This window comes from Dreissena polymorpha, unplaced genomic scaffold (assembly GCF_020536995.1).
Source record: "Dreissena polymorpha isolate Duluth1 unplaced genomic scaffold, UMN_Dpol_1.0 chrUn009, whole genome shotgun sequence".
Taxonomy (NCBI): Eukaryota; Metazoa; Mollusca; class Bivalvia; order Myida; family Dreissenidae; genus Dreissena; species Dreissena polymorpha.
The window spans coordinates 482,949-503,115 of record NW_026273323.1 but is presented as its reverse complement, the minus strand read 5'-3'; the positions used below and the strand labels follow the sequence as shown (position 1 = coordinate 503,115).

Here is a 20,167-nt window from a genome sequence, read left to right as displayed (position 1 = left end):
AAATAGAAGAGCGGTCTGCACCCGCAAGGCGGTGCTCTTGTTGTTGTTTTTTGACTGTTTGGTTTTGTTTATCAAAAAGAGGGTTGTCCTCTCCCGTGGTTCCGAAAAAATGTACAATTATAATTAATATGGTGCGTTTTCAGGGAACTTTCATGTTGATACAAATGCTTGATTTTTGTCTCACTCTCAGTTTGTCATAAAATCAGTTTGTCCAATGCCGCCGCTGACGACCCAGATATCTCAACAGTTATATTTTTCTTTCCAAAATCTTTTGCTAATTAAAACATATAATAAAGTAAATGTTTATGTATTTTAATGGCAGAGTTTACCAAGTGATATGAGAAATAATTACATTATTAAACATTACATTCACAACACACAACCGTGGTGGTGTAGCAGCTGCATGAAGTTTCCCTCATCGTTATCATGCCCACGTAGTGTGATGCCCTGGTGGGCGAGGAACCGTAAGCTGTGTAGGATTTGCAGCAGCTGCTTCCGGTTGTCGGCCTTCTCCTTAGCGTGCCCCACTGACAGCGTCTTTCTCACGTCACGCATAGTGGCGGGAAGCGTCACCAGTAGCTTGACCGCCTCCTTGTGGCACTCGCTTTCGTCTTGCTTCCGGAACTTCTTGGTACCCCGCTTTCCAGTTGGAGAAGCCTTCACTGATGAAGCCGACGTCTACCTTCGTTTTGCCGATCTTGCCCGTCTTCTTGGCCGCCATGAAGAGATGGCAGAATGCAAGGTCCCGGCTCTGAAAAGAATAACATTGTTAATGCAATAGGTCGCAAATTAAAATTTAATACTAATATACATACCTCATTGAAGTGGAGCCATGTGAACAAATCAAACAAACTAGATTGGAATGAACGCTGTTCTGGCTTTTTCTTCCCGAATGTACGCTTAGGAAAAGCAAAATTTTGAAGCTGATTAGGAATACTCATTTTGAACATTAAACAATTACATATATGATATTGTTTCAATGATTTCTAATAAAATAATAACTGGTATACTTGGAGAACAAAAATATTTTCAATCAAATCAATGTTTTTCACGCATATATTTACTCAAAATTGTTTTAAGTGGCAGTTACCTTTGAATTAAAGCGATCAATTAAAATTAAAACAATAGCCTGTCCATAATCAAAACACCGACAGTGCAATCACGGAAAAGAACAAACAATTAACGCAATGACATTTACCTGGGCCCCTGGTTTATGACACCTAACATCACTATTGGCAACCTCGGAGCAGACGGAGAGGGGACACATGGCTTCTGCAATGATGGCGCGTGATTACAAAAATACTGGTTTTGGGGCGGTATTTACGTTTTATTTATATAACGACGACTAGCTGAAATATTGGGGAGGCGGCCGTTGCCCCTGCCGCCCCATAACCTACGCCCCTGAACGGGCCTTCGAAATAATGGGACTTCTGGATAACAAACCTTTGGAATATTTGGTAGATAACCAAGAAACTTAATTTTGAGATCTTTGTATGAAGGGCAAGTAATATTACCCCAAAGGCTACCATCAACCAAATAGAGTAACCCAAAGCACTGGTAGATTTACACAAAAGCATGTGGATTTGCACAAAGGACTAGTAGGAATAAGTTGAAAACCTTCCTCTACATTTCTGATTCCTTTTCCACAGAAAAAACCCAGCTGTATGGAAATTTAACTGAAGGTTACTATTTCAAATAGTAGTAATAAGACAACATAATAATTAACCTGAATAAGAAAGAGTATGGGTTTTACCTAGTTATGTTTATGTATTGAAACTTTATGTGACATGTGAGTTTTTTGCTATGTGTTTTATGTATATTCAACTAATAATCATCAACTCCGTTTTCTTTGATTGTAACTCTGATGATTGCCATAAAAATCAAAGGCAATCCTTTGGCTAACTTCTTGATGTGAAAACAGACGAAGATATCGTCTTGATGTTGTTCTTTATGGCTATTTTACTGATGAAAATCTATATATAATGGATAATGAATGATAATAGCTTAATTACTTCGCCGCACAATCCCATTACAAACTGCATTTAGTATGAAAGAAGCCATCAGCTAATGTGCATCTAATGAAGATGTGTTTTTTAAGGTGTTTTTCATTTTAGACTCTAATGTAGATGGGAGTTTTAGGGATAGAAAAACGGGATTCAGTCTTTTATTTTAATGATTTTTTTTCTATGGTTGAGCGCGGAACTCGTGTTATTCAGCTTTTCATTTCTATCTTATATACAACAGTTTAATGTGCATGCCTTGAATATATTATACTGTATTTATGGTCGGGTTAATCGGTATTAGATGATACCAAACTTTCAAGCATTTCTTTGTAAAGGGGCTAATTTAAAAGCCGAAAATTGGTAATATGCAAAACCAATTATTTGTGTAGAGCAGTAACAGAGTAAAAGTCAATAAGATAGCTTTTATTTATTTATACTTTGTATAAGTAAATTTTTCTGCTGTGGATATAGAGGCAAAGAAAAGTGTCATCTTATTCAATCAGGTATTGTAATATTTGCAGGGATCATATTTTTTTCGGTTTTGTCGGTCCTAGACCGTTTGGGGTCATGAAAGACCGATTGAAAATCCCAAACAGTCGGTCCGATTCTGTTTGCTATTAAAATTCCCATGTCATGAAATCGATTACACAGTGTACATGCTAACACACCCTAATGACATTCTTATCTCGATTAGGTGTGATAAAACCATCCGCTGCAGGCTCTAAACCGGTCAGGACCGGTTTATTGCACGTCAGACCAAGAATAAAAAACTTGTGAACAGCGGATTAAAGACGCATCCGAAAACACGCGTCTGAATGCACGCACTTGTAACTAAACGAAACATGCCAATACATTTTCCACCAGCGTAATAATCCGGTAATATAATTATGAATGAAAGTCGCGGATCTGATCGTCAGAACAGCCGAAAGTTATTTTTATGGGCAGAACTTCACATAAAATAGTACACAAGAACAAGAATATACATTGAATAAATCTGTAGTAAAACCGTGTTAGAATCGAAATAATTCGTGTACTTTATACTTTGTTATTGAAAAACTCACGACCGGAAAATTAGATGCGTGGTTTCAAATGCTTTGCTCTCGTGATTAAATCCCTACGCATCTAAACTATCGGTCGTGGGTTATTTGACAACAAATTATTTCTTAATTATTTGGTTTGTTGTTGTCAGTAGCTAACCTACGCACAGACATTTGTTTGGTTCAGTGCATGTTTGTAAGCTATTATCGAGTCGACAACAATTTAAAACATCGGTATAGACTTACACAGATTAATAATATTGACAACGATGATAAAAGTCTGATAAAACAGCACACGAAACAACAATGAAATACCAAATGATAAAACCAGTTGAGGAAACTCGTTACGTTTAAAAAAATGCCAAAGGGAATTTTACTTGTACATGTATTATACCACCTTCATGAATGGCAAAATCAATGGTATATATTTTAACGTAATTTGTCATGATTTCGGATGTACATTTTCGGATACTTTTCCCCATTTATATTCGGACCGATTGATGTTGCGGGAAAATATGATCCCTGAATATTTGTGTTTAATACATAGCTCAATGGAAAGCTAATTTAAACATGCATGCAACGAGGTTCTGGCAAGTGGTTTATGAGATACATTTTAACAGTTACTTCCCTTTGTCTGGTAGTGAACTCCTGCGCTCACATCAGCTTGTTAAACATAGTAATTAGGATGAATACATTTGTATTTGGTCACCTTTTATGATGCTATATGGTAGTATATTGAAAAACGGCCTACAGTCATGTACTGGTGTATGAACAAAATATCCCATTTAAAACGATACAGTCCCATATAATTAGGTCTTAAATTGAAAACATTTAATGCTACCATTTATTTCACATTAACGCCCGTTCAAAGGAGATTTCTGAATCAGAAATACATTTGTTTGATAATATTTGGTTTAAAAACTCATTTGGTGTAAAGTTGCATAATTGATAAGCGTCTAAATGTTCATACATGTTGGAATGTGGGCTCTATAGTAAATGTGTTTTCGTAGGGGAAATGTGTTTTTTGTTCACTGATGTGTTTTCAGCGCGAGTTTCTATACAATTGATGTGTTTTTGTGTGCACGCATACGGCTATTCATGGCATGATGTCACCACTTTATTGGACAATTGATGGCTTAAAAATACTGCTTTGTAAAGTTAGCTTAACATTTAACATTTTCAAATGGTGAAATAAACAAAAACATAACCAGCCCACTTGAAATGGTTATTTATAAATCTGCTTTACTTTGGATAAATAAAACAATAAATCTTTCTTTTTATGAATCCCGGCCAGAAAATGTAGAAATTTATATGAATACTTTTTGTCTATTTTTCAGTTAGTTAACATTTTAGTGTCCCTTCATATTTTTTATATACTGTGAAGAATTTACCAATACTTTGAAAAGTCAAAACTGTATCATCATCATGCACTTTTAATTTTGATTGTCATTTATTTTTACCAGTTTGATATGATGTTAATACTGTAACTAGTGGCATTGCAGTTTAAATTAAGACATTAAGATTTTAAATTTTAGCTTTTAGATTTTAAAATGGTTTCACGATATAAATATAAAACTATAACTTCATCATAGACTTTTAAAATAGATTATTATAATATGTTCACCAGTTTGAAATGGTGTGAGACTGTTAACTTATTCATCTTAATATGAAGTAATTGGCTTTGCAGATTCAGACAATAAGATTTTAAAAGGGTTTCACTATATAAGTCAATATAAAACTTGGCTTTGTCCTTTGACATGAGGCTATTTTTGATCCCAGGGGCATGATGTTAACAAACTTTGTAGAGGACCTATTGATCATGCTACATGCTTCATATCATATGCATTGCCTGTTTCAGACATTCTTCCCTATTATAAGTTTATGTAAAACTGGTGATCCCTTAGGGTGTTGCTATTTTTAATTGACCTTTAGATGACTCACTGAGGCCTTCTGCATATCATCCTTATCATTTGAACAAAGTATTGTAACAAAATGGCATTCTGCGACTTGTCAAGCCAATTGGCAAGAATTATTGTCGTTATTTTATAACCTGCCCATGTTTGACCTTTGTTAAAGTGTGACTTTGACCTAAACACTAGGGGCGTAGGAATTTCCTTGACAGACCTATAAATGGTGAACATTTGTAGCTCATTATTTAAAATAGCATGATGAATAAGTTACAGTCAAACACCATCTCAAAAAGGCAAGTGTCTTTGAACCAAACGATTAGCTACTCAGCTGACCAGATACATCTCAGTTCATTAACATGAAGCAACTAAGGTTATCTTAATTATGAATTTAAGCAAATAATCTGTCAAGTACAAAATGTAATATTGCACTGTGAAAACTTAGCAGCAAAGGCACATGCCTTGCATATGCATGCATATTTGTTGTATGATTTTTGTTGCATGCTCATTTTATATATATACAAAAATTGGGTCTAGCTTATAGAAAGATGTTTCTAGCCAATTAAAAAATACCTTATATTAAAAATCTACTGTTCAAAGAAATTGTTTATACCCATGCTTTATCCCTGGTATAGAAATTTCATTGCATGTTGATGTCATTCTGGTTTCATTTAAGGTTCTTTTCTTGGGCAGCTTTTACTGTGTTTAGCTGTTAGAATCAGCTTTTTTAATCTTGCTACTTGTCTAAACTTTTCATTCAAACTACATCTTCTAATGCGTGGTGCAGATTTTCACCAAATTTAATGGGTTTATTTCCTTGGATGACCCTGTTGCAAAATGTATATGCAGGTCAGAAACACTATATCCCTCCCATATATTTGACCTTTGATCTTGAAGAATGACATTGACCTTTCACCACTCAAAATGTGCAGATCCATGAGATGCACATGCATGCCAAATATAAAGTTGCTATCTTCAATATTGCAAAAATTATGGCCAATGTTAAAGTTTGACGCAAACCAACAAACAGACAGGGCAAAAACCAGTATAGACTTGGGGACATAAAAATGAAAAAAAAATTGAAACCACAAGGCTCAGAGGTTTAATATTTGATATGCAGGATGTCAATTTGGTCAAAACTTGTGTCCATATGATTTATTTTTAGACTTATTGGCAACACAACTTTTCTGCCTTCAAACGCATTACACAGCTGAGCAATCTAGGGCCATCTTTTCCCTCTTGTTTGACATTATATGGTATTCATAATTGATATTTTCTGTCTAATTGTGTAATTAAATAGGAAATAAATTATCAACCACAGCATTCCTTAGACAGTAATGTCTCCTTGTGCAATAGCTGTCTCATAATTTGTTAATTTTAATAACAAGCTCTTTTTACTTTGATGTCCCATGATTAAGCGCATGCAAAAGATAAAAAATTTAATTTAAAAAAGGGAAACAGCACTAGTTAAATTTCAGGCTGCAAATGGTCTTGCAAACTGAGTTTACAAAAACAAAATTATTTGTTTTATCTACATTCTTTTTGTATTAGATATTCTGTGAATTAAAATAATTCTGTTATAAATCTTGTTAGTTTACAGTTTAAAAAGAAAACAATAATACAATAAATACTATTTGACATCTACAGACATTTGTAGCAATTTTTTGGTATACAGTAATTTCTGTTAGCAATACTAATTGTATAATATTGTGTTTTTAGAGAGGCTGTTTTCGGAGAAAACCCGAGCTATTGTCATAGCCTACTCATCGTCCGCCGGCGTCATGCTAAAACCTTAACATAATGCCTCTAAAATCAAAGTGCTTCCACCTACAACTTTGAAACTTCATATGTAGATGCACCTTGATGAGTTCTACACGCCACACCAATTTTGGGTCACTAGGTAAAAGATCAAGGTCACTGTGACCTCTAAAAAGAAAAAAAACAAATAATTTCTGACATGCTTTCGCAGCCGAGCGTTGCACCCGTTTTTTACGTTAAGCTGATGCCAGTTAAAAATAACTTAACTTTTGTTTAAAATCTTTGTATAAACAATTATAAAACTTGGAAATCAAAGTGCAAACTGTTTTAAAGGTCAAATTTATTTACATTGTCCACCAGACTGAATTAATGATACAAATAGTGAGTATGGTGAAGTAAATTGTGTAGCAAAGAATATTTTTGTTTTTATTTGCGTTTCTTAAAATTGTATTTTTTAACTTCAATTTTATATTATTAACCATTATGCATCATCTGACTAATTACTTTCACACGATATTGTGATCATACTTATTAGTAAAAATAACCGTGGCAACCAAATCAGAGACAGTCGTAACACATCTTTAGGACTAAGTTGATATGTTCCACAACTACATATTTATCATATTTGAGGTGGTCTTGTTACCATGGAGACCATTTGTGTAGAAATTCTCGACTTCCCGTTGCAAATCCTGTAAATGTGTATTTAAGTATAGACACAGGGAAATATTACAGTAAAATCTGATAATATTTGAGAGTTATCTTGCTAATGGCCATTTAGTCAAGTAGATTATTTTTGTCTTATTTCTTGTTGATTTGCTTGTTCTCCGCACAGAGGCACCAAAAGGGATGTTTGTGGTGGATGTGCAACCATCCATCATGGTTTGATAGTTAGTTGCAATAATCCAACTTCCAGCTATTGACCGTCCTGGGAGTTGCAACTGGTTATGGCATATTTCATGTCAAGTCTGCTGCCTGGAATTCATGCAGCACTTTAAAAGTTAAAATTAGCAATATAAACTATTTACTAGAATATATAACCACAAACAGATCATAAATATATCCATAATGCGAAAATTAAAACAACTGACTTGATAGGGTGTGCTGGCAGAATAATGATATTTATCCCAGTTCCAACATGTCAACGGTTCACGAAAATGTGTCAAATTTTTGCAATGGAAAATGCCAAGTACATGTATTCTGAATGAGAAAATATGCTAATTTATGCATCGACTAACTCCGGCATCCTTGGCACAATAGATCTTGTGTCTAACCAACCAATCCTGCTACACCGACTATTTCTGGAACCTCCGTAAGATATATTAAATCGTTAATTTAAAACATCGGTTTTCGGTTTGATAACGTTTTTTTATAAACTTTTTGTTTTGAGCATTTATCCACAAACAACACGAAAATTGATATCAATGGTAACATGTATTGTGTTTGTTTCCATATTTTAGTTTGATTGAATCGATTTTTATAATAGACAAACTTGAGACTTAATTTTTTGAAACTGTGAGTTGTATGCATGTACTCATAAAAGCTTAAAGCATTCAAGAAGAACTATGTTTTCAGTGTGTGGTGAAGTTGTTCATTCTATGTATTGAGTAACAACTTGTTATTGATTCCTTTCGGAAAAGGGGTACTTGCGCTATATATAAATGAAATTAAATGCTAATATTGCAATGTAAGAAAGAACTCTTCTTACATTTGACTTTTCTGATTTGTATTTTCTCAGTTCTGGTAAACTAGGTACAAGAAATATCCTGACACAGTGTACCGTAATGGATACAGAAACTGTAACACTTTTGACAAGTAAGGATACTAAATAATATGGGGAAAGTAGAAAACCCAATTCAGAAATAGCTTTAGCTTCTGCATCCTGGTCAAAGGCAATGACAAAAAATGTGTAATAAGTGTGATACCATTTTATTTTTATTATAAAGATAAATGTTAAAAAGCCTTGAGTCCATTTTTAACCAGGTTTTTAACCAGGTTTTCCGAAGGAAAAAACTGGTTATTAGATTGGCGAATGCGGGCGGGCTGGCTGGCTGGCTGGCGGGCTGGCTGGCTGGCTGGCTGGCTGGCGGGCTGGCGGGCGGGCGGGCGGAACAAGCTTGTCCGGGCCATAACTATGTCGTTCATTGTCAGATTTTAAAATCATTTGGCACATTTGTTCACCATCATTGGACGGTGTGTCGCGCGAAATAATTTCGTCGATATCTCCAAGGTCAAGGTCACACTTTGAGTTCAAAGGTCAAAAATGGCCATAAATGAGCTTGTCCGTGCCATAACTATGTCATTCATTGTCAGATTTTAAAATCATTTGGCACATTTGTTCACCATCATTGGACGGTGTGTCGCGCGAAATAATTACGTCGATATCTCCAAGGTCAAGGTCACACTTTAAGTTCAAAGGTCAAAAATGGCCATAAATGTCCCTTGAGATATAACCTTCATATTTGGTATGCATGTGTCTATGGACAAGGCCTTTCCATACGCACAACAATTTTGACCCCTGTGACCCTGACCTTGAAGTAGGGGTCTGCGTTTAGGTTTCAAAATCTGCGTTTAGGTTTCGAAAAATGCTCATAACTTCTATGTCCCTTGAGATATAACCTTCATATTTGATATGCATGTGTATATGGACACCGCATTTCCATACGCACACAAATTTTGACCGTCCTTCCGACCGTGTGTCCTTCCGAAAACTTTAACGTTGGTCATAACTTTTGCAATATTGAAGATAGCAACTTCATATTTGCCATGCATGTGTATCTTATGAAGCTGCACATTTTTAACCAGGTTTTCCGAAAGAAAAAACTGGTTATTAGATTGGCGAATGCGGGCGGGCTGGCTGGCTGGCTGGCTGGCTGGCGGGCTGGCTGGCGGGCGGGCGGGCGGAACAAGCTTGTCCGGGCCATAACTTTGTCGTTCATTGTGAGATTTTAAAATCATTTGGCACATTTGTTAACCATCATTAGAGGGTGTGTCGCGCGAAAAAATTACGTCAATATCTCCAAGGTCAAGGTCACACTTTGAGTTCAAAGGTAAAAAATAGCCATAAATGAGCTTGTCAGGGCTATAACTATGTCATTCATTATGAGATTTTAAAATCATTTGGCACATTTGTTCACCATCATGGGACGGTGTGTCGCACGAAAGAATCACGTCAATATCTCCAATGTCAAGGTCGCCACGACTAAAAATAGATTTATTTTAAAACAAACTTATAAAGGGGGTTAATTTTGCTTGTTCATTTCAAAAGTTCTGTTTGAGTTGTCTCCCTTTATCAGATTTTTTTCACAATGAAAACCTGGTTTTGTGACAATTTTGTCCCTTGTCAAATTTGTTTCTTAAAGCAATTTTGATACCTAACAAATGATTGTCTGTATCCTGGTCAAGAAACTAAACTAAATGAAAAAAACACCATGATAAAAAGATACACATGTACTGGTACATTATTTTCTTTATACAGTATAAAGCTTATTTCATATAACTAATGATTGGCAACAATTCATTAACAGATATCGCATTTTAAAAACTGTGATAATATGTTCTTAAATTATATATTCATACTCTAAATTTAATATTGCTGTTTAGTTATAAGATGTGAAACATTTTTGCGTCACTGGGTTTTCCCTGCAGGATAGCCTCTTGTTATAATTCATATTTATTGCTTATATATTGAATTGGCAGTAAACCATTTATCTAAATGGCCATTAGTAAAATGAGTAATACAATTATCTTGCCCATAAATTTGATGTTTTGGGTTACCTTTCCTTCAAGTGCAGCGAATATTAAGCCATGCAATTTGTTACTTTATAAGCATTATTTTGAATATTAAGCCATGCAATTTGTTACTTTAAAATGCATTGTTTTACGTTACATTTAATAATGGTTGTAATTACAAAACGGTGTTACCATATTAAAATGGGAAATCATTTTTCTAACAGTTTTGACTTGTTTTTATCTGAACTGAAATTATATAAATTGGAATTATTTTTTTAGCTTTTTTGACTTGTTTTTTTCTTAATGGAGTCTGGAGTAGAATAAGTATTTGTGATGTTCATGGAAGTGTTTGAATAGGTCTGTAGATCTATAGTCTCGAACATGCCATAACTGGAAAATAAAACTCTGTTATATGAATGGCCTTGTGAAATGTACAAAGATAAAGTGGATAAATGTTGATTTTTGTGTATCATCAGATGTTACTCCATATTTCGAATGGTATATTTTGAAAAAAGTTGATAATAAAAATGATTTTTTATGCCCCCCTTCGAAGAAGAGGGGGTATATTGCTTTGCTCATGTCGGTCGGTCGGTCTGTCGGTCGGTCCGTCCACCAGGTGGTTTCCGGATGATAACTCAAGAACGCTTGGGCCTAGGATCATGAAACTTCATAGGTACATTGATCATGACTCGCAGATGACCCCTACAGATTTTGAAGTCACTAGGTCAAAGGTCAAGGTCATGGTGACCCGAAATAGTAAAATGGTTTCCGGATGATAACTCAAGAACGCATACGCCTAGGATCATGAAACTTCATAGGTAGATTGATCATGACTTGCAGATGACCCCTATTGATTTTGAGGTCACTAGGTCAAAGGTCAAGGTGACCCGGAATAGTAAAATGGTTTCCGGATGATAACTCAAGAATGCATACGCCTAGGATCATGAAACTTAATAGGTAGATTGATCATGACTCGCAGATGACCCCTATTGATTGTGAGGTCACAAGGTCAAAGGTCAAGGTCACGGTGACCCGAAATAGTAAAATGATTTTAGGGTGATAACTCGAGAGCGCATACTCCTAGGATTATGAAACTTCATAGGTAGATTAATCATGACTCGCAGATGACCCCTATTGATTTTGAGGTCACTAGGTCAAAGGTCAAGGTCAAGGTGACCCGAAATAGTAAAATGGTTTTTGGATGATAACTCAAGAACGCATATGCCTAGGATCATGAAACTGCATGGGTAGATTGATCATGACTCGCAGATGACCCCTATTGATTTTGAGGTCACTAGGTCAAAGGTCAAGGTCACGGTGACCTGAAATAGTAAAATGGTTTTCGGATTATAACTCAAGAACGCATATGCCTAGGATCATGAAACTTCATGGGTAGATTGATCATGACTCGCAGATGACCCCTTATGATTTTGAGGTCACTAGGTCAAAGGTCAAGGTCACAGTGACAAAAAAACGTATTCACACAATGGCTGCCACTACAACGGACAGCCCATATGGGGGGCATGCATGTTTTACAAACAGCCCTTGTTTTATAATTCAACAAAAGCAACTATTTTCTTTTTATGCCCCTAAAGGGAGGCAATACAATAATTACATTTTGTGGGTTGTTTCCTTCAAGCAGTGTGGCGAATGTTCAATTTTCTCAATTAAGCTTTATGGATATCAAATGTATAACTGTATCGAACCAAACATAAACTTAAAGAAACTTGTGTCAAACAATCACAACAGTATATATTGTCTCGATTCCCACGAAACATGTACGTGAAACGTTAAACACCTTACTAAATACAAAATGTAGTACCGGTGCTGTAGGCACCAATTTAAGGTGTATATCAGTATCATAGTGTTAGGGGCATGCAATTTATAAAATTTAGTTAATTATCGATTGATACATGAACAATATAATACATTGAAGTGCAATAGACTCCTGTAATTTGTGACAAGCAGTCCATCTTTCCTTCCTGAGAATTTACTCAAAACTTCCTATAATGAATGAAGACATTAGGAGTAAAAGAACTGTAACTCTGTCAACAGAATTTCACGTATTACAACTAAAATGTGGCATTTTGATTTTCTGTTCTTTCTTTGCATATTTTCCATTGCTTTGGTTTTCAACATTCAAAAATAAAAGTTTAAGAAGCATCTACCAAACAATTAAGGATTCTCCGACACCCCATGTTGCCAACACTTATTATTTTCCCCCATTTTGTATTAACCTGTTTTTGCTCACCTGAGCCAATCTGCTCATGGTGATCGAGCTTTTGTCATAGCTATTTGTCTGTCGAGTGTTGTGCCCTGCCGACATATGCCTTTTTAACATTCTAGGGGCCACATTTATTGTCCGATCTTCATGAAAATTGGTCAGAAGATTTGTGCCAATTATAGTAAGAAAGTGAAGACATTGGGTAAAAAAGAAAGATTGCAAGCATCTTTCCAATGGATTGGGAAACAAAGTGACATGCATAACAGAATTCACTCTATATAAATACTGTTAAATTTGCATCCATAAATATCTTGTTTTTGAAGTTTACAAAGGTAGTTTTTAGCTAGGCTGTTTTCGCAGAAAACCCGAGGTATTGTCATTGCCAGCTCATCGTCCGCCGTCCACCTTCCGCCATCCGCGTCGTTCTAAAACCCTGACATTTGTCTCTAAAATCAAAGTGCATCATTAGACGATGTGACGCGCGAAAGAAATACTGCGATATCTCCAATGTCAAGGTCACACTTTGAGTTCTAATGTCAAAAATGGCCATAAATGAGCTTGTCCGGGCCATAACTATGTCATTCATTGTGAGATTTTAAAATCATTTGGCTCATTTTTTCACCATCATTGGACGGTGTGTAGCACGAAAGAATTACTTCAATATCTCAAAGGTCAAGGTCCCCATGACTAAAATAGATTTATTTTGAAACAAAGAGGGTTAATTATAAACAATCAGTTCAGTTTGAGTTGTCTCCCTTAATCAGACTTTTTTTTCAAATTGAAAACCTGGTTTTGTCTGATAAACTGTGTTAACAGTGTAATTTATCAAAGCACTGAAGGCACTGCAGTTGTTCGCTCTTTGAAAGCATTTAATATTCCTTACAGTCACAGGACATTAAGTGCGACTTTTGAACACTAATGGAATTTAATTTTAATTGTCTACATGGGTGAAGAAATGGAGAAAAATGTCATTGATTAACAATTTCTCATAATTTTATACAGGATTCACACTAACAAACCACTTACAAAGATGAAAAAAGCAATTCAACAAATATCTAAGTTGGCGCTAAGGAAAAGTCTCTGAGTCTATCAAAGAATGAACCATTGTCAAATTTTCCTCGGCTGCCCAGGTATTCGCCAACAATATATTTTTGATCAAAATAGACCAGTGCACGGTGGAATGAAATGAAACCTTAATGTGAACTGGTAGACAATTCTAGGAAAATTCACATCGGTTTGCCCTTAAAAGGACAAGGTTACTCTGCAAAGACAGTGCTGACAATTAAATTTAATTAAAGAAGATCTTCTTTTGGCTCCTTGTGCACTGCGCTGCAAACAGCAAACAAAGTATTCAGAAAAGAATTTAACATGTTAACAAGATTATTCCATTAAAATATATCTTTTCTTTATTTATTTTATGCAATATTGAAGAAGATTATCAATTACATTGTTACAATATTTTATTTTAAAATATGTGAAATGAACAAACACATTCAAGCTCAAAGTATGACCATCATTAAATACAACATCATTTATGTGTTGCATGTACTACAAAGATTTTAAGAGTGGTTGATTACTGTATAAGAACTTTTAAAAGTAATGTTTCTTGTAAGCTTGGCAAATGTCATCAAATTCAGCAAAAATCCTTAAAATACCAATGACAACCTGAATTTTAACATTCTTGAATCTGCCCCTGTCGCAGTACAAACTGCTTTTCCACATCCTGAATGTCCTTTTGAGTAGGCCACATAAATGTACCAGCCGTCAAGGAGTAAGAGTTAACAGAGGCTTTTGTTTCAGACTTAACCATTTCAACAAATCCAGGATACCAGTTATCTTTGTAGGCCACTATCACACATTCGTTTGCTTGACAAGCTTCATCAATTTTTGGCAATTGATGTTTTAATGGTTCATGAATGTCATAGTCATCATTCGGTCCATCTTTTTCATCCCTTATGTGTTTCTTTCTCATATCACTTTCGAGCCATTTGTAGCATTTCACTTTGGCTGTTTTCCGGCATACTGCCAACCCACTGGGAAAGTTTTTGTCTGTTCCTCTTCAGTAGTTGCACGGATGTATGGTGATGGAAGTAGCTGTTTGGTCATCTTCGCTGGCTACTATCCAGAACTTCAAAATGGTGCTCGCACCCAAGGTTTGTCAGTGGAGCATACTTTGTCCTCTGCAGGTCTTCTTTTAAAAGGTGTGACACTGAACCTAGACAGTTCTGAGCATAGACTGAGCCATCTGCTTCAACAAAGTCCATAACAATGTTGTTTTCTGTATATGTTGCACCAAGGAGGAGAACTTCATCATGTGGGGAATGTCCATGTTGTCAAAATTCAACCAGTGTTCCCCTTCCAAGAGTTCTGGGCATGTTGTGCTTCTCTGTAGATTTAGCTCTAATTCTTTCATCACTGGTGAAAGTTCCAGGTAGCTTACTTTTCCAGTTGAAACAAGCCACCAATATGGGCCTGTAACATGAACATACAGTATGAAACAAGCCTCCAACATTGTGTGTACAGTTTTACTTCGAAGAAAAGCTGTAATCACCTTGATTTTCAAATTTGGATTTGAGACTGTGTTGATGACCTGAAGAAATTCTTGCTTGTGGTGAAGTATTTCTGCCGATGTTTAGAACAATGCATTTTCCTATCACAGATTTGAAACCTTTGGCAGCGCAGTGGGCTTCCCACTTTTCTCGAAGACCTAAATAGTCTCCAGCAGGTCCAAATGTGTCTGAGGTTGTTTTGATGACTCGTTTAATAATAGTTTGCTTCTTGAACCAGTTTTTGAACATTGGAATGCTGTCACTTCCAATTGGTCCCTCTTTCTCGACTAGTTCTTGTTGAAGTTGTTTGAAGTCTGTACACACATAGATATGCCAGCCTAACAGCACATGTGTCATGCAATGAAAATGTTGCACAGTGTATCTTTCAGATTCCATTCAACACTTTTCAAGTACCTCATTCCCCCATTCAGTCAACAATTTATCAGCTAGCTTTTCATTGCTGGCTCTGTCACTCATAGTGAAAGATAACTTCTGTAGAGAATTTCTGACAGTCTTCTGTTGATTCATTTACTTCATTTGTTTTGGAGTGAGTTTGTGCTAGCTCATGGAAATGTTGCTTTGTGACCTCTGTTATAGTCGCTGCTGTTTCACATGCAACTTTGGTGTATCCTAAACTCATGATTTCATCATTGTCTAATGTAACTGATGTGTCTAATATTTTCTTCTTTTTTCATGTGGTCCCATCCCCACTTAACCAAATGTGTTGCAGTTTTCTATGTTGTATGCTTTGTATGTTTTAGCCATGTCTTGCCACTATTTTTATAGCAATCAAAATTTTTTCAACCCCAATCTCTAAACTGAATAACTCTATAGTACATAGTGGCACTTTATTTCAAAACGTTCTGTCTGCATTTTTTGTCTGGCATACATGACTGTCCTTTAAATCTTCTCCACCAGAACTTTGTTTTCAAGTTGTAATCCGGGTCAGAATCGCAATCTTGGAAACCTGTATGTTGTTCATGGAAAGACAATATCCAGGGTATATTAGAATTGTTGAAATGCACTAAGAGGCCGTTCATTCATAATTGCTTTAGCTTCTTTTACAAATGTTTGAAACTGATCAACTGTAAGAATTTGTTTGTCCAATCAATTTGCAAAGAGAACTTTTTCACAATTCCAAGCATCTCATCATGCCATTTTCAATTGTCTCAGCCAAATACATGAGCATAATTTTATTTGTGTAGCCATTATTATAACCATCTTATAATTATTCACGGCTGTCATCATGAGGCGTTTTTCAAAAATCATGCCACTGGGGTCAAAAGTGGCCAAATGTAAGCACTGGATCTAAAAAAATCCAGTAAAAAACAAAAATTAAAAGAAAAAAAAGTAATGCTCAGCTGGGCTCAAACCACTTATCCCTGGAAAAAAAGGTCCCTTTCAGGTCTAGAGGGGAAATAGAATAAGTAGAGTTTAGTAGCAAAAACAGAATATGGGGGCATTCACCTTGTACTGACGCATATCTAATTATGCAAAATGACTCAAATATATCTGATTTATGTGCCCTTGAGTTCAGCCATTTGTATTGCAATAGCATAAAATGTTATAAGTTGTGTGGAGCAAACAACTTCCGTATCTCTAAAGCATTTGAATTGAAATTGCCATTGAATTGAAACTTCAAATATGTCATGGCCATAAAGTACAGATATGCGAAACACTTTCATTCCCAGTGACCAGCCTATTGTGTGTTTGTAAAAAAATATTTTGTTATTAAAAAATGGTATTGTGGTTTAAAGACTCGACAAACAATTGTATTTGTTTATAGAAATTTATTTATAATGTACATGATATAATAAAAATTATGGGTTACCTGCATGAGTCATTGGGAATGTCAATGCCTGGTAAATTTTGTATTCATAAGAAAGGCAGCCAGTGCTGGCCCCTTTTATATGAGAGTTCTGCACTGCTACAGTGTCTGCAGGAATCTAAATTTAAAACCATTTACCCGAAAGTAGTAAATGTCTGGTTTAAGCACTGGGTATAAGCACAGTTATTTAAAATCCATCTAAAAAAGCATTAGATTATGCAGAAAACATTAACATCTTTTCGTCTGGTGTTAATGGCATATTTCATATTTAGAAAAGAAATTTGTTGCTATGCGTTAGCATCAGAGTGTATGGCACTGATGGGGTGATAATATTCACAGTAATATTTCATGTTGCATTTTTCTGGTGCAGTTTCCTCTGGATTTCATGCTGTTTCTAAGAGATATTGGTTTTCCTCTCCAATGGGAAGTCAAACTGAGTTTTTATCGGAATGACAAATGAGGTAGCTAATGTTTTGTGGAGTTCACCAGTCTTGAATGCTTAAAACACACTTTTCGACTGTCGGAAATTATAAGAAATGCCTGACACCATTTTGTAACTTTAGCCAATTTCATGATTTAAACGACTTTGTAATAATTATTTATTTTAAATTCTAAAATCAAAGTGCTTCCACCTACAACTTTGAAACTTCATTATGCAGATGCACCTTGATGAGTTCTACACGCCACACCCATTTTGGGGTCACTAGATCAAAGTTCAAGGTCACTGTGACCCCTAAAAAAAGAAAATCTTACAAGCTTTCATTTATTGAAAACTGCGTCCGCAGCCGAGCAATGGCACCAGTTATGCGGTGCTCTTGTTATAGATACACGCATACAGCAAAAACACCAAGAAATAGACAGATTTACCATTTACTTTTTGAGAAAAAAAAATGCAACATGCATGATTTGTATTTTCAGCAGTAAATCAACCAATTTAGCCATATCGTTGTTTTAATTTTATAAATTGGAGGATGTGCATAAAAATTGCAACATATTTAACAATAAACATAGCTTATATGCTATATAAATCAAATTATGTTAGAAAAGAAATAAAACGCGTCGCAAAAAGTATGCGTTGTCGGCAGGATTCAAACCTGCACGGGAAGATCCCAAAAGATTTCTAGTTTATTGCCTTAACCACTCGGCCTCGACATCTTCGCATTAGTACCTGCTTAAATTAGATATCCATAAGTAAAACAGGTAAAAGGCTCTTCGATCTTTGAAGAAATCGCGGGAAATCATTACGGGTGCGCTACCTTAATGTATTCTTGTGGCACACACCAACATTATGTCTATTAATTTAAATCAAAACAATTAAAAATAACCCTTTGTCAATGTCACTGTATGATTTTCAAAAATATAAATAAACGGCTTTAGTTCACTATATATTTTATTTCAACACAACTTGTCACAATAAAACACATGAAAGTGATCTGAGACATAAAAGTTTAAGTTAAAAGTATTAAAGGTGCCATACAGTCGAAAGTTATTCATGTAAAAGTTAACTATATTGGACATTTACATGACAGAATCTGAGTTTTAATTAAAGAAGACCTTTTGTTGCAAATTCCTGTAACAAGTCACTCAATACTACAACTGGCACATAATTTGTATCTGGTTTATGTGCATTGAGGGGTGAACGCTTTTTATTGTTCTTGACAGTATTTGACATGTAGAAAGTGTGTTTATAAAAACCTGTCTGATTCGATAACATGACCTGTCTGCCTAGATTTATCTTCTGTTTGTAAATACTTACATGAAACCTCTAAAGGTGATGCCATGTAGCTAGATAATAATTAAATTATCTCTCAGCAAGAGCTATTGATGATGCAACCTGAATTAGTTTTTCTGTGTAGCTCCTTAACCCAGTTTTTCACCTTAAATGACCTTTTATACAACCCCAGACGACACTTGATTTATTTCTTAGGCTGATTTGACCTTAAGGTTACAATACACTAAATACTTTTGGTGTTCAATGCTATACCCTCTAAAAACAAAATCTTTATTTATTTGAAGACACAATTCTCTGTACGGGCACTTGCCATGACTTTATTTTTGAATATTTCTGTGTTCATGTGGTAGGGAAAACATTGTTGTATACTACAAATTCCCTGTTCTGCTTTAAGGTTGGAGACTACATAAGACTTTGACAGTTGGCGGGAAACCATCATCAACTGGAGGGATGCCGGTAAAAAGATGGCCATAAAACAGTGACCGCTTATTCGTATTGAGTTCTTTCTTACATATTGGATGACCTATGTTTTTTATTGTTTAAATCATTGCGGCTTGGAATGCTCTTTAAGAAAAGGCATGGTTATGGGGGTGTCTACGCGCAAAAGTTTGACTTTATTTTTTGTTGAAGTTATTGCTTTTACATTGAATTTGTGCAGGAAATCTTTTGGTATGTTGTGACCTTAAACCCCCAGAAGGGCATCACTGTTGTGTTGTGGTAATGAAGGTTTGTGCAACCCAACTCAGAGGTGTTGTTAACAAAAATATTGGGATTGTTTACATATACAAATGCTGTGATTCAACCTTTTGATCCGCAGTTAAAAGCAATCTTTCAATAGTTATTCCAAGATTTTCTTAAACTTCTGCTACTTTCATTTCTCAGAGATTGCTTTTATGTTTGGTTACTTGCAAAGCTTTTTTGTGTAGTCATGATGTTTGTCTTCTTAGTCAAGGACCTTGATAGATTTCCTCCTGAATTGGGGACAACTTGTCTTCAATAATAGTTATTCCAAGATTTTCTAAAACTTCCACTTCTTTCATTTCTTAGATTGCTTTCACGTTTGGGCTCTTGCCTTGCTTCAGGGGTCAGGAGATATACTTCTCCTGAATAGGGGACATTTTGCCTACAACTGTGTTCAACTTTATGCGTACGCAAATAGGAACGGATTAATCAGTGAAAAACAAGCCTGACACCCTGTTCAGAATGATCGATAGTTCTACCAAGTGCTACTTTTTCGTAACTGAGAGAGTGGACTTCTTTCTAAACCTCATTATGACTCATTTTTGACAGCGTGATTGGTACTAGAGATTGTGAAAAAGTTTCTAGCACAATGGTCTATTAGACCCTAGCCAATCCTAAAGGAATGACTCTGGCAGTATTTATAGAAATTCCATTTACTA

At 35.5% G+C, this 20,167-nt stretch overlaps 1 long non-coding RNA gene across 1 annotated transcript; it reads right to left on the bottom strand.

Annotated features, from left to right (window-relative positions):
• Window positions 1–298: 298 nt before the first annotated feature.
• LOC127863478 (uncharacterized) lies at window positions 299–19,438 on the bottom strand. The gene is made up of 2 exons (XR_008041068.1): window positions 18,792–19,438; window positions 299–751 (listed from the first exon to the last, which is right to left on the bottom strand). It is a non-coding gene; the product is annotated as an uncharacterized LOC127863478 (long non-coding RNA).
• Window positions 19,439–20,167: the final 729 nt, after the last annotated feature.